This window comes from Neovison vison, chromosome 11 (genome assembly GCF_020171115.1).
Source record: "Neovison vison isolate M4711 chromosome 11, ASM_NN_V1, whole genome shotgun sequence".
NCBI lineage: Eukaryota > Metazoa > Chordata > Mammalia > Carnivora > Mustelidae > Neogale > Neogale vison.
This window is the reverse complement of record NC_058101.1, coordinates 24897939-24913890: the sequence shown is the minus strand read 5'-3', so window position 1 is coordinate 24913890 and position 15952 is coordinate 24897939. Positions and strand designations below refer to the sequence as shown.

The 15952-nt window shown below is 46.6% G+C and overlaps 1 pseudogene; it reads right to left on the bottom strand.

Annotated features, from left to right (window-relative positions):
* Positions 1 to 13656: 13656 nt before the first annotated feature.
* On the bottom strand, positions 13657 to 14909 carry LOC122889316 (annotated as a pseudogene).
* Between the last annotated feature and the right edge of the window lie 1043 nt (positions 14910 to 15952).

Sequence of the window (15952 nt, the reverse complement as noted above, 5' to 3'; positions counted from 1 at the left end):
CTGTTTCCATGAATTTGGCTTTCTGAGATTCCACATGTAGGCGAGATCATACCAGATTTTTCTCTCTGTCTGACTTATTTCACTTAGCTTAATGCCCTCAAAAGCCATCCATGTTGCCACAAAAGGTGGGATTTTTTTTTTTTAATGGCTGAAAAAAATCTACCATTGTACCTACATGCCACATTGTCTTTATGCGTTCATCCGTCGATAGACACTTAGGCTTTTTCCATATTTTGGTTATTGTGAATATGGGAGTTCATGCAATGAACATGGGAGGGCAGGTGTCTTCGGGAGATAGGGATTTCATTTCCTTTGGACATATACCTAGAGATGGGACTGCCATTGCTAAGTTTTTGCAGAAATTCCATACTGTTTTCCGCAGTGGCTGGACCAGTTTGCATTTCCGCCAACAGTGCACAAGGGTTCCCTTTTCTCCATACCCCTGCCAACATAAGCTATCTCTTGTCTTTTTGATAATAGCCTCCTAAACAGATTTGGAGTGACATCTCATTGTGGTTTTGATTTGCATTTCCCTGATTATTAGTGATATCGAACATCTTTTCATGTACTTGTTGATCATTTGTATGACTTGTTCGAAAAAAATTCTACTCCAGTCCTTTGCCCAGTTTTAAATCAGGATATTATTTTTGGCTATTGAGCTGTGGGAGTTCCTTATATATTTTGGGAATTAACCCTTTATCAGATAAATAATTCACAAATATTCTCTTCCATTCCACAGGTCGTATTTTCATTTTGTTGATTATTTCTTTTGCTGTGTAGAACTTTTTTAGCTGGATATTAGTTTTTACTTTTGTTTCTAATGCTTTTGGTGTGCTATCTAAAAAATCGTTGCCAAGACCAAGATCAAGGAGCTTTTCCTTATGTTTTCCTCTAGGAGTTTTATGCTTTCAGGTCTTATGTTTAAGCCTTTAATTCATTTGGAGTTAATTTTTATGAATAGTGTAAGATAAGGGTCCAGTTTCATTCTTCCGCATGTGGAAATCCAGTTTCCCCAGCACCATTTATTAAAGAGACTATCCCTTTCCTACTGTGTATTCTTGGCTCCTATCTTAAAGATTAGTTGACCATATATGTGTAGATTTCTTCCTGGGCTCTCTATTCTGTTCTGTTGACCTATGTGTCTGTTTTATTCCAAAGATATGGTATAATTTCTACAACTTTGTAATATAGTTTGAAATCAGGAAGTGTGATACCTCTAGCTTTGTTCTTCTATCTCAAGATTGCTTTGCCTAACATCTTTTCTGGTTCCACAGGAATTTTAGGACTGTTTTTTCTATTTCTTTGAAAAACAAAAATGCTTGGCAGGGATTGCATTGAATCTATACATGGCTTTGGTTAGTATGGAAATTTGTTATTGGTCTTTTCAGCTTTTCTGTTTCTTCATGATTTAGTCTTGGTAGGTTGTATGTTTCTAGGAATTCATTAATTTCTTCAAGGTTGTTTAATTTGTTGGTGTATAATTGTTCATAGCAGTCTCTTATAATTCTTTGTATTTCTGTGGTATCAATTATAATGTCTCTTTCATTTATGATTTTATTTATTTGACTCTTTTTCCCTTGGCCAGTCTTGTTAATTTTGTTTATCTTTCCAAAAAATGAAAAATTTCCTTCATTTTTTCCATGTTTTTTTATTCTCTATTTCATTTACTTTTGCTCTGATCTTTGCTGTTTCCTTCCTTCTGGTAACCTTAGGCCTCTAGCTTGTTTCTCTAGCTTTTTTTTTTTTTTTTTAATGTAAATGTTTATTATCATCAACTTCCCTTTTAGAATTGCTTTTGCTGCATCCTGTAGGTTTTCGGTATGTGCATTTCCATTTTCATTTGTTTCAAGATATCCTTTTTTAATTTCCCTTGTGACTTCTTCTTTGACTCATTGGTTGTTCAAAAGTGTGTTGTTTAATTTCCATATATTTGTGAATTTACCAGTTCTCTTCCTACAATTGATGGCTAGTTTCATACCACGTAGTCAGAAAAGATATTTGACATGATTTCAATCTTTTAAAATTTGCCAAGTTTTGTTTGTGACCTAACAAACATATGATCTATCCTGGAGAAGGTTCTGTGTACTTGAGAAGAAAATGTATTCTTGCTGCTGTTAGACGGAATGCTCTGTTCATGTTTGTTAGGTCTACTTGGTCTAAAGCATAGTTCAAGTCCGATCTGTCCTTTTGGTTTTCTGTTTAAATGATCTACCCATTGTTGAAAGCAGTAGTACCCCTACTACTATTGTATCGTTGTCTACATTTTTATAATGTTTATCTGTTAATAATTTATTGTACCTATAACTATTTTTAGTGCTTCTTTTATTTAACCTTTATACTAGAGTAATTAACACCATCATATTATAGTATTAGGGTATTCTAATTTGGCTATATATTTATCTTTATCAGTGTATTTTAGATTATCATATGTTTTCTTGTTATTAATTAGTGTCCTTGCATTTCAGCTAGGAAAGCTCCTTACAGTATGTCTTGGGAGGCAGGTCTAGTGGTAATGAACTCTCTTGGTTTTTGTTTGCCTGTGAGAGTCTTTGTCCCTCCTCCATTTCTTTTTTTTTTTTTTAACTTTTAATCTAAATTCAATTTAATTAACATATAGTGTATTATTTGTTTCAGAGGTAGAATTTAGGGATTCACCAGTTGCATACAACATTGCACGCTCATTCCATCCCGTGTTGTCCTTAAAGTCCATCACCCAGTTACCCCATCCCCCCACTCCCCTCCCCTCCCACAACCCTCAGTTTCCCAGAGTTAAGAGTCTAAAGGACAAATTTGCCAGATAAAATACTCTTGGTTGGCAGTTTTTCCTGCAACACCTAGAATAGGTCACCCGCCAGTCTGCTGGCCTATAAGGCTTCTTCTGAGAAATCTATCCATAGCCTTCTGAGGGCTCTCTACTCAGTGACAAGCGTCTTTTGCCTTGTTGCTTTCAGGATTCTCTGCCTTTGAGTTTTGGCAGTTTTACCATAGTGTGTATTGGACCAATCTCTTCAGGTTGAATTTGTTTGGGATCTGTGAGCTTCATAAACTTGGACACCCAAGTGTCTCCCCAGTTGGGGGCAGTTTTCAGCCATCATTTCTTTAAATAAGCTTCTCGCCCCTTTCTCCCCCCTTCCTCCCTCAGGGACTCCAATAATGCATACATTGCATCTTTCAGCGGTGTTCCGTAAGTCTACAACATGGACAACTGCGTGGTCCTTGGAGAGTGCTGCAGGGGTTCTTCAAAGACTCTTGGGGTCAGCCACCTGCATGCCTCCAGGTTCAGTGGGTAGGGGCCAGGGTAGGGAGTGGTGGTAGATGACACCAATGGTGTGTTACACACTCAGCTTCAGGAGCCAGCTGCATGTGGTGGCCAGGGCTGGTTTCAGACATACACAGGTCAGACATACCAGGGCCGGAAACAAGGGCTGGGGCCACCTGTGAGCCTCCCAGCAGCCACAAGGACCCCGGCATTCCTGGCGACATCCATGCAGTGTACCCTTCTATGGTGCAGGATCTCATCTGGGCACATGCATGGCAGGGGAGGCCAGTGACAGAAGATGGGCCAGCCGGATGTCAGTGTGGGACCACAGGGGCTGAGTTTTCGGGGAGTGCAGCGGCTATAGGGTCCCTGGCTATCAGTGTGCGCCCCGGCGGCTGCATGTTCTCATCCCGGGTGTGTGCATGGCTGTTGGTGTGCGGGAGCACAACTGGAGGGACTAGCCCTGGAGGTGTACACAGCAGTGGGGGGACCTGCTTATAAGGATCTGGGCTAGTGTCTCACACTCACATATCCGCAGAGGCCAGGGCCGGCTGCCAGTGTGGACCTGGGGCTCCGGTGGTGGGGACGAAGAGGAGGTGGGGCGAGACTCAGGGGGCTGGTGATTGAGAGCATGAGAACCTGCCATGGGAAAACCTCGGTAGTAGCATCTGCAAGGGCTCCACAGTGGCTGTTCTGGCCACTGGATTCTTCAGTGGCAAAAGCTGCTGGGGACCTCTGCAGGGCAGTCCACTGGGAACTCTGGTCGCTCCCACTGCATGGCTGATACTCACGAGCCCTGGACTTCTTCTGGGTTCCCAGGCCTCTCTATACATCTCAGCCTAGTGCTCCTGGGTGGGGTGAAATGGAGCTGGGCCTTGTGCAGTGTCCCAGAAAGGTGGGCAGGTAGCTGCTCACCTTGCCATCCCCTTTCCAGCTAGGGGAGCTCTTTCCGGCAGGGATGTTTGTTCTCAATGCTGATCAGAGCCAGCGAGAGGGCTGGCAAGACACCAGAAGAGGAAGCAGTCCTTCCTTCCCTTTTTGTGCAGTTCTTCCCAGATGCTGCGTTCCCCTGTGTTGCTGACATTCCTTAAGTGGACTCCTGAGCTCTCCCCCAAAGGTGTTTTTGCTCCTGGAGGCTACCGAATCATTGTTTTTCATGGAGGGGGCAGAGGCTGAGGTTTCTGAGCTCCACCATTTAAATGGGTGCGCCTTGCATTCCGTTTGAGTTCGGAAGGCCGTGCAATGTGGTGGGAAAGATCACAGACTCCAAGCCAGGTTCTCTGGGTTTGAATCCAGATAGTCGTGTGAACTCGGATGCGTGATTCAGCTTCTCAGTTTATTTTTCCCCAGAAGCAGACCCTAAAACAGCCATTGGAGTGCAAGTAGTTGATTTGGAGAGGATTCCTGGAACTGCGCATAGGGGAGGCAAAAAGGGAGACAGGGAAGGGAGGGAGGCCCGAGAGTGTATGTGGGCAGCTGGAGCGTAGGCCCCCAGAGAAATCGGGGGACAGATGTGGAACACATGCTTCTGCGTTATGACACTCAAGGGGTAAGGGGACTGGAGGATTCTACACCAGCTCCCATCAGTCGTTGGCCGAGGGCTGCTCTCAGGGGACAGTAATTTCCCGGCACGCCTGGCCTGCCACGCGTGGGCAGAGAAAGCTCTGCGCATAGACGTGGTGGCAGTGGGGACTGGGGCTGGCAGGTGCTGAAACGGTGAAGGTCAAAAGGACATGGGGAGGATCCCACGGTGTCGGCTACATTTAGGGACAAGGGCAGTATCCGCTTCACCAGGATTGTTGGGAAGTTTATGTAAGTTAACGAAGTCAAGTGCACAGATCAGAGCCTGGTGCACACTGAGCACTGTTGAATGGCTGGTAGTTACCATTTAAAGTTGTTTGCTTTTCTGTCCCAGAGAAGGGTCTTTGTCCCTGCGACACCCCTCAGAAATGTCCAGGGAACTGACTGAAGCTCATGCATGCTTTGGGAGAAGTGGGGGGGGGCAGTGGTTCTGTGGAACAAGAGGAAGGGGCTCACATTCCTTTCTGGTTTGCGCTACTGGGTCAGAGGTCATTGCTGTGGGAGCAGGAGTCACAGGGAGAGGGAGTCAAGGGCATAAATCCTCAGCAGGTGCTTTGCACACATTCTGGGAGGCTTTGGGCTTTAGCAGAGCATGGATTTGGGAGTTTGAATGCCGGGCTTCTCTATCTCAAAGGACACCAAGTCTTGACTGCCCTCTGGGTTACGAGCTAGATTGTAAGCTTCCTCAAGGCGGGAACCCTGATCATTGCTGGACTGTTTCTGCGTCTTTCCTGGTTCTATGCAGACTCTTGAGTGCTGGGTAGTTGGGCATGCCAGAGGAAATGTGCCGTTCTCCTCTAACATCTCAGGTGGCTGACACCATTCCCATAGGCGGCCCCCCAGGACTGGGTCTCCTGCCTCCCTAGCCTCCCAGCCACCAGGACCCAGGAAGAAACCTGTGCCGGAACCCAACCCCAGCCGAGCTCCCTGCTCTCAGCAGGGTCATTCAGAACACAAAGGACAGACTGTCAGTATTTATACCGACACCTTCATTTGAAATGGGCCCTCACTGCTTCCTGAAAGGAATCCAGGAGCTCTGTTGGAACTGAACACATTTTATATTTATGCAATGCCAGTTATTGAGGGAGAGCAAAGTGCTCAGCAAATATGATCTCAGTCCTCATGACAGCCCCGAGGGAAGAAGTTGGCAAGAATTCTTATCCTCCTTGGACAGGTACTAATTCGGAGGCTCGGGAAGTCTGGGTGACAGATGTCAGAGCCACAGAGGGGTTCTCCAGGGAGGAAGGATAATGGTAAGGGAAGGCGAAGCTCAAGCAAGAAAGTACAAGGACTCTTGCCCGATATATGGACCAACATGTATGGTCAAGGGTTGTGTCCGTGCTCACTGCAGTGTTGCCAAGACAAGCAACAACCTAGAGATGGCCCAGTGTCCTTCAGTAGGGGACTGGAGAGGTGTTTCACACCAGGATATACTCTTCAGCTGTTTAAAGGGATCTGTGTGTCCTGATATGGAAAGATGTCGAGGACATTTAAATATGAAAAAGGCAAGCTGCAAAAGAATGCAAACAAGATAATCTCTATTGTAAAGTAGATGTTGTATAGTATTTTTATTTTATTTTATTTATTTATTTGATAGAGATCACAAGTAGGCAGAGAGGCAGGCAGAGAGAGAGAGAGGGGGAGGGAAGCAGGCTCCCTGCTGAGCAGACAACCCTATGCAGGGCTTGATCCCAGGACCCTGAGATCATGACCTGAGCTGAAGGCAGAGGCTTTAACCCACTAAGCCACCCAGGCGCCCCTAGATGTTGTATACTATTAAATAAAAAGTCCGAAAGACCATGTACTAAGTCATACGTGAAATAAAATTACAAAGACATTGTGCATCTTCATGTGTTAGTATTTTCAAAGAAGGTCTAGAAGAATGTGCAACAGTGGCCATCACTAGAGGTTGGATTACAGTTACTTTTCTTTTCTTAATCATACATTTGTTAAATGTTCATGTTTTCTGGGACACACATCTTGTTCTCTCGCAATCAGAGGAAAATTTTCTATAAACTGGAAAAGGGTAATCCTTTATGCCACCGAGGAAGTATTGAAAATAGAAAATAGGGGCGCCTGGGTGGCTCAGTGGGTTAAAGCCTCTGCCTTCGGCTCAGGTCATGATCTCAGGGTCCTGGGATCAAGCCCTGCATAGGGCTGTCTGCTCAGCAGGGAGCCTGCTTCCTCCTCTCTCTCTGCCTGCCTCTCTGCCTACTTGTGATTTCTGTCTGTCAAATAAATAAATAAATCTTAAAAAAGAAAAGAAAATAGAAAATAAAACTATTGAGGTACACTGGCATTGTTTTCTTTCATTAAAAAAGAACCTAGGAGTGTTTTCCTTAATGAGAAGGCTTTGGAAAAATTCCACTAGAGTTTCTATTCAGTTTCCACTGTGCAGTGAAATACGGATCAGATGTTATATTTTGTAAACATATGGTCCTGGGTCTGTGAAACCAAAATACAGAATCAAATCTTTCTGCTTTTTTTCTCGATGTTTTTAAACACGAGACAGACCTGACCGTTTCACACGCTGGATAATAAACTTTAGAAGAGCAAACCACATCACCCCATCAAGGGGGGGGTTGGATCCAAACCGTCAACAACTAGATGTTTTCATGAGTTGTTGGGCAATAGACATAAATTGTTTTATGTCATTAAACTTTAAAAGTTCAGATCATTGTTTCACCGCAACGTGAGTGCATTCAACACTGCTGAACGGAGCACTTAGAACTGACTGAGATGGTAAATTTTATGCTCTGTGTTTCTTACCACAATAAGGATGCAACCCCCATCCCCTCCCCACTTCCTAGGACCCCAAAACTCAGATCACCGAAGTCCAAGGTGTTGTATAGTGTAAAGAAAGGAAAGGGTGGGGTCCAGGGGAACAGGGTGCAATTCTAAATCTGACCCTACTGGGCCAGGGGCAGGGGCATTTGTCTACCTCTTTCTGGGTACCTGTCCCGTGCTGTCCCAGGAGAGGTGCTGGGCTATGGTAGCCACCAGGATGAGAGGACCCTCTGCCCTGTGGCCTCACCTCATCTCCCTCAACCACAGGTGTCCCCCTGAAAATAGAGAAAAATAAAGCAGAGGCCACCCATGCTTCGTGAGAGGGTAGGAATGGATTTCTGAGGCCAGAACCTGTCTGTTGCTCAAAAAAAAAAAAATCCTGGACTTCACCCACGGGAGGCAGACACGTGGAGCATTGTCTGAGTCCAGATCACCTTCCGCCCTATGATGGGGTCCGTCCATGGTCTCCTGCCCTTCGAGCTTCTCAGCTGCTTGGAAACGAGCATGGACAAGGAAGGAAAGGTCGAGTGTTCTCGTTTTCCCTTGCCAGTGGGGTTGGATGAGGTGCGGGTTTAGGATGAGGACAAGGGAGGTCACATGGGATCTTCTGGTGAATTCACAGGGGAGGGACACTGGGTAATTACAGCAGGAACGAAGCCAGTGGGAGGGAGTTGCCATGTGTCAGGCACTGCGCCGAGCATGCTTATTATCTCCACGGATCTCCACGGCTGCCCTTTGAGGCCGTGGGGATGATCCCGATGAAGGCGATGGCCGATGAGGCCCTGTTCTGAGGAGCTGGTGTGTCTGGACTCACTTAATGCTCACAGGGCTCCCACGAGGGACGTGCTTTCACGGGTCCCTTTTTACAAACGAGGAGCCTGAGATGCAGAGAGAGGTAGCTCATCAGTGGTAGAGTTGAGATTCAAAAGCAGGCACTTAAAACACAGAGCCTCGGTTCTCAGCCACCATATCCCGTTATGTTTCCTTTTCCGTGGATAAGGACACAGCCCCGGAGTGAGGGTACGTGGTCTGCGTAAGGACCCGTCGTCGAGAGTTCTCTTTGTCATGCATCATTTCTGACCTCTGAGCCTGGACTGTGAAAAATATGACACTCTCCTCCAATACCCCAGGCAGTGAAAATCTCCGGGATAATGAGAGCCAAACTCCAGGCCTGTGACTGATGGGCAGAGCCACGGAACCGGTCCCACTCCGCGTCTGGCTCCCCTGGACACAGAGACTGGAGGGTAAAGCTTACTTGGCTCCCTGCCCGCGGCAGATGGGGCTCCTTCGCCACCATCTGTGAGTGCCCTCACCCCGGGTCCCTGAGCCTTAGTTCTTATCTGGCTCTTCACTCACTCATTCATTCAACAAATATGTATTGAGCTATTTGCCTGGCCCTGTTCTAGATACTGGGGATTCACCTGTGAGCCAACCCATCAAAAACGATTTTGTGAGTAGGTCTCAGGATCTGGGTTCTTGCCTTCTTCCTTCTTCTCCCTCCTTTTCTAGAAAAGAGTCCCTTTTTGTTCTGCATGACACTGCTATAGTCCTGTAGGACTCTAATCGCCTGTAAGGCATCTTCGTGCAAATTAGAGAAAGCCCCCCCGCAACCACCCAGGTGCACCCAAGGGAGAGCGGAGAACAGGCTGGACGTCAGCCCCATGAGACCCGCAGGCCGGGCACCTTTGGGTGGGGCACGGTCCACATACGGCATGTAGCAGCCCACTGTCCTAGGTTTTCCAAGACATGAGCCCCTGATGCTCAAACCCCATGCTTTCCAGTCCTTCCTACCTCCACCCCTACCTGCTTGGCCTGGTCCCATATCCATTCCAATCCCTGGAAGCTGGACCCTGCAGGCCTCCCGCTCTTTGTTCCTGACCCACTGCTGGACCAGACAGACTTACATTGTCACCTCCCTGGACCCCTTCTTCCTCCTCCTCTTCTATCAGTCCCCAGATGCCCCCCTCCCCCACCCCAGGGGACTCCACCCCATCCCGGGCTAGGGTCCAGCCACACTGGATACAGTTATCACACTCACATCCAAGAGCTGATCTGACAACGGGGCCATTGTGAGGGTGTGACGACCCCTCACTGTGGTTAACACAAAGGCACCACAAACCTGTTCAGGAGCAGGAGGACAGAAACACGTTAACTCTCAGGATATCCTCACTCCTCAGTCCCTTCTGATATTAGATGGAGATGCCATTTAATCATCAGGAAGTGGTTCAGTGGGAACATTCAAAATATAGAACGGATGTATTCTTTCTCAAAGATGAGAAGCTGTGGTTTTAAAAAATATAATTTTTACATTTATCTCAGGATGGGCTAATTCGCCGGCTCAGGGCTACCTGTCCTGAGGTCACTACTTCCAGGAAACTTCCTCAGATTATCTTGTCTCCCCAGCCCTGCTGGTGGCCAGGTGCCCTCCTCCATGCCCTTCCCAGAGCCCTGGAACTTGCCCATCACCACGCCATCATACCGAATGGTAATTCCTGGTCTGCTTTTCTGCCATCCCAAGTGCCCCCTCGCGTTCTTTGCGAGCGAGGACTAAGCCTCACTCACCTCTATACCCTCAGTGCCTAACGTGGGGCTCAGAAGGATCTCAGTAAATGTTTGTGAAGTAAATAGAAGGTGTTTATTTGTATGGGGAACAAATGGGCTCCATACCAGGAGTTTGCCTCGATCGTGGAAATCCTGCTTTCTGCTGGGGGGAGTAAGGACAACGAGAAGCCGTGGCTGCTCTCAGGTCCCTAGGCAAATCCCTATAAATCAGAAATTAGTATACCATGTCGCAGTTCCCTTCATTCATTCACTCATTCATTCATTCATTCACTTTTTCATTCATTCACTCATTCATTCATGGTAGACATTTATCAAGAACTTCTATGTGTCTAGGCACTGAGGATTCTACAGTAAAAAAATTAACCCATGTCCTTGCCCTCCCAGAGCTTATCTTCTAGAGCAAGCAGGAGGGTTTATGATGGGGCAGAATGAAAAGGGAAGGCAGACAACCCTACATTCCCTAATTGGTAACTTAAGCTTCAGGGGCCCTAGTAACTTGGATGACTTGCATTTGCCCCAGCTACTTGTTAGAACAGTATAATGGTAAACCTGTCAAGCAGCAGCGTCGGACACCCTGGAAGCAAGTTCTTAATCTATGACTTCATCTACAGTGAAGTTACCTTTGGGCAAGCTGCCTGACCTCTCCATGCCTGTTTCCTCATGGGGCGATGATAGGAGCAATACCCACTTCCCACTTCCTACATGTCTGGCTGAGACGAGAGCCCGTAAACGTCAGCAAAAGCTATTTCTCACCACTGACGTGGTTTGGGAGAGGGTTCCGCGTTCCCTGGGCATGCACGCATATGCACCAGACCAATGGGAAAGCATCGTTTTCATTTCTTTCATTGGCTCATGCCAAGTTTTGCTAGGGGGTAACTGGCTTAATTTAGTCCTCTGGGTTGTGCAATATTTGCATATGATCTTTGAGTCCAGGCTCTGTTCCCAGAGGCCCCTGCTGCAGCTAAAGATGCTGTCCATAAGCTTCAAGTAGAAACACAGAGCAGGCAGCAGTGCAGACAGAGCGTGAAGGACTCTGCTTGGGTTCTGGCCATTAAAGTTATAGCCCAAATGACTATCATGGAAGTCCTAGGGCTAATTTCCCCTTATTACTGAACTTGAGACAGCTAGGATAAATAAAGCAGATCTTAATCAACAGCATTATAAACAAAAGGCACAGATGGCAGGGAAAGATTGACTGACAGCAGCAAAGAGCCCTAGGCACTCTTGAACACCCCTGGGGCCGGGGTGCTAAAGACTGTGCCCCCCACCCCCACCTCTTTGTTGTACTTTTGCATTTCTGAATTCCAGGAACTCCTTTCCTTGAAGTATATAGCTGCCATCAACAGGATATTAGTGGGTGAATGTTCTCTGAAGCCAAAGAAGAAAAAGCCCTCAATGAGTGTCGGAACAGGTTGGGGTGCGCGGGGGGGGCGGGGTGCGCGGGGTGGGAAAAGTGGCTGTCCAAAAGGCAGGCAAGCAGCTTCTTGTCCTGCCAGGAAGAGAGGTCAGTGTTTAAATGAACGTGGAGAATACAAGCGTCCTTGTTGCCGGGTCTAGAAAAAAGGAAAAACTTAGGGGGCTGTAGGAGAGAGCGACGAGGGACGTTTAATAAATCTTCTACCAGAAGATTCTAGATTCTTCTCATTCCTCCTTATCCTGCTCTCATACAAAGCACACAGTTCACAGACATACACACCTGTGACTTAAATTTCAAACAACTTCCATGTACTCCTTACTGAACCATGATGCCTTGTCACCCTAACACTTTGGCCACTGCTGTGTGGTCCAGAAGGCATCATCGGAAGAGGTCATCAAACAAGGCCAATCATATCCCCGGATTTTGACCCTCATTTTTTTTTTTTTTTTAACCCTCATCTTTAACCACAGTGGAATGGCCTAAGGGAAAGGAATGAGTTTAGAAGCAGAACTAAGAAAGCAAGTTATTTGTGCATTGCAAGGCTGGAGCACCTGAGGGCATAAGTCAGATATTGCAAAGTTGAGAAAGTAGACTTTGGTAGAAATGAGTTTGAAATTCAGAGAACTGAATGGAATGTTAGGGCTTGAATAAATTGGATCCTCTTGGCTATCCAAAAATGGATGGATCAGTAAAATCAAATGATCTAAAGAGCTTGTTTCCTGTAAGTCCTGTGTGTGTGTGTGTGTGTGTGTGTGTGTTAGAGAAAGGATGGTACACAGTAGAGCAGTGGTTCTCAAAGGGTGGCCACAGGACTCGGGGTGGGGGGTGCCAAGACCTTTACAGGGGACTTAGAGAGTCAGAGCCATTTTCATAATAATATTAAAGCAGTGTTTGCCCTTTACACTCTCCATTTCTTATGAGCATACAGTGGAATTTTCTAGAGGCCACATGACGCATGACATGCGATATCACAACAGACTGAGCAAAAAAGCAAGTATAAGAACTCAGTTGTCTTCTCTCAAGCCAGATATTAGAGATTTGCAAAAACAGAGTGATGAGTCTCTTCTCCTTGCGTTTTTCAGTTTTCGAAAAGAGTTCTTTTCTTTTTTGTCGGAAGCCAGCTCACGTTTAATTGTGACATCTTCAAAATTGGACAAGTGTTTTGACATCTGCTCCCCTCCTCATATTTAATCTCTTTAAAATGATAGGAAAACACCAACCAATTACAGGCTTAATGGGTTTAATAAGTTAACCCCCTCGGTTCCCAGTCTTCCTTTGAAATACCAGACACACCCGGCAGTGGCCAACAGTACACTTCAGGCCTTCAGAGTTCCAAGTCCATGTTCTCTGAGCATTCAGTGTTACAGGGGCCCTCGGCCAGAACTGGCCCCTCCCTTTAGCAGGGGAACTTTAAAGGTACAAGTGAGAAAAGCTTTTTCCCCTTCAAGGGGAAGAAAGAAAATCATTCCGCAAAACCCAGCAGATCTGGCTGGGTTCTGGCCGTGGAGCAGGAGAGACCAAAATCTAACCTGAGTTATAAGAAACAGTAGACATTGATGGCTATAAAGGGAGTGATGGGGAGCAAATGAGATATTCCTTTACCTCCCACATCCAATATATGTGCTTCACAGAAAAACAACAGCAACAACAAAAAACATGTCCACAAAATACAACAGCTACAATTATAAAATCTCTTCATCCAAAGTTGGTGGAAGAGAGGACGGGGAGCTGGGAGGGCTGGCCAATGAATGGCATAGGGACAAAAATAATATTCCAATCAATCCAGGCATGGGGGCTGGAAAGTGCTAGAAAAGAGCTACAGAAAAACCAGTGGTCCATTCAGACTCACCGGTGTTCAAACACACTGGTGTCAGGAAGATTCTGCCTTAAACACACCAGAGACAACAATCCCAATTCCTCAGAGAGAAGAGAATACACAGAGGGCTCTTGAGAGAGCAGGTCCTGCCTTCCCTGGCAGAGGAGGGGACAAGGGAAAGAGCTCCTACAGCCTCCTTCCAATCTTACCCATTCCCTCTGCATGGAAGGCAGCTCAGTGGCCTGGAGTAGACTTCAGCTTGGCAGGAGACCGATGAGATGAAGGGAATTTTCTGCACAGGCTGAGCTACTCAAGGCGGACTGCTGGTAGACCGTCTTGTGGAAAAGTCTGTTGCTTAAGAAAACTGCCAAGAAGAGGCACAGCTGGAAAAGGTAGGCTTTGCCACTGGTCTTTGTTTCCTTGGTGCTGAGAATGAATAGGGGAAAGAGAATGGAGAAGAGGCAGCCACTGATTATGTTCGAGGACTGCATTGCTGCGAGGAAAGCCAAGGACAAGCCAAATCCAAAGTAGTAAGGCCAGTTCCTTTTCTATGTTTGATGACCGCTGGAGTGTTTCAATTCTTTTACTGAACCAACGACATTCAAAGCAGTCCAGCGAGTAGAGAAGGGACATATGCAGAAGACTAACCAGCAAGGTGGTCAGGAAGGACAGACATCTCCTGGATGGGGAAAAGAGCAGGCAGCAAAAGGTTGAAGAGCGTGTCAGCAATTCTTTTGCTGACACTAGGGAATGAGGGAGGCTTCCTCCCCGATACCTCAAATGCCAGGTCAGCTATGTCTTGAAACCAAATGGTATTTATAGCTTTGCTAAGTGCGAACAGAGGGGACACCCAAAGAGCGCTGAAAATGGACGTAAGGAAGAATTTCCGCCGTGACCAAACATCTCCATGTCGTGAAGGATCATTAATCATTTGGGTGGTCACTGACTGCAGTCCGGGAAGAAACACTCGATAAAAAAGAGGAGAGGGGCGCCGAGGTGGCTCAGTGGGTTAAGTCTCTGCCTTTGGCTCAGGTCCTGATCCCAGAGTTCTGGGATCGAGACCCGCCTCGGGCTCTCTGCACAGCAGGGAGCCTGCTTCCTTCTTTCTCTCTGCCTGCCTCTCTGCCTACGTGTGATCTCGCTCTCTGTCAAATAAATAAATAAAATTAAAAAAAAAAAAAAAGAAGAAGAAGAGGAGACTTAACCAGAATGTTGTGCCATTCCCAGCGCAGCACTGGAAAACTCTACTAACGATACGTGGCTCACTTTCTTGCTTCCTTTCTATACTCCGGGCTCTCCTCCGCGCCAGCGCCCTGCTTGCCCTCCTTCCACGCCGCTCCTCTCTCCTGCTCTCGCCGAGCATCTTGTTCGAAGATGCTACAAATTCCTCAGACGGAGTCTTTAATTCCCCTGGCAAGATCCTGGAGAAAGGTTTTGACTCTGTCAGCCATCTCTTCACCACCCAAACTACCAACTACACGGAAGAGAGAGAAGAGGCTCAAAAATCTCATCATTAAGGATCCAGCCCCTCACCCACCGCAGGCCCACGCGGTTCCCCTTGGACCCTCTGTGACCAGCTGCATTGCGCATGCCCAGGCCACACCTGGAGAGTTGGGGTGGGGGGCACTGGGCAAAAACAGTTCTTTTCATAAAAATTATATTTATGTCGGGGCGCCTGGGTGGCTCAGTGGGTTAAGCCGCTGCCTTAGGCTCAGGTCATGATCTCAGGGTCCTGGGATCGAGCCCCACATCGGGCTCTCTGCTCAGCAGGGAGCCTGCTTCCCTTCCTCTCTCTCTCTGCCTGCCTCTCTGCCTACTTGTGATCTCTGTCTGTCGGATAAATAAATAAAATCTTTTAAAAAAAATTATATTTATGTTAATACAAGCATGTTTATTATTGTTATTCCTAAACAGATTCATAAAGTATTTTTGAATTTTTCATTTTAGATTTCTGATGTAGCAAATACTCATGTCAACGCAAATCAACAAAAGCTCTTTGGGGTCCCCATTTATTCTGAAGAGTGTGAAGGGGCCCTGAAACCAGAAAGTTTGAGAACCACTTCACTAAAGGATTTGAAAAGTGTGGCAATGCTTTTTTTTCTCCCCCCAACACTAGAAACAATGTATAATAAACCCAAATCCTTGTCTTCAGTTCGAATCAGTCAGACAAAGAAGGGCATTTGAAAGGGAAGCGGGAAAAAGACCACACAGAAAAGATATGATCTGCAAGCCCAGATCATATCACCCTTACTCAGGTAAAAGGGGGGTCCTTGACTCATGAACAATGGTCTCTGGAAAAGCCTGATTTCTAATCGTTCTGGTGGAATTGGGAATGATGCTACATCAGAAAGCATGTTGATGGCCTCCTTCTGCCTGGTCCAGTCCTCTGCTGGGCATCACTGGTCATCAGACCCAAACCCACTTCCTATTAAAAAATTAACAATAATAATACGAGCTCTGTTTGCTGGGGAGCTCTCCCACCTGTGGAGGGGTACAGCAAAGCTGACTCTGTAGGTCAAGTGGAAACCGT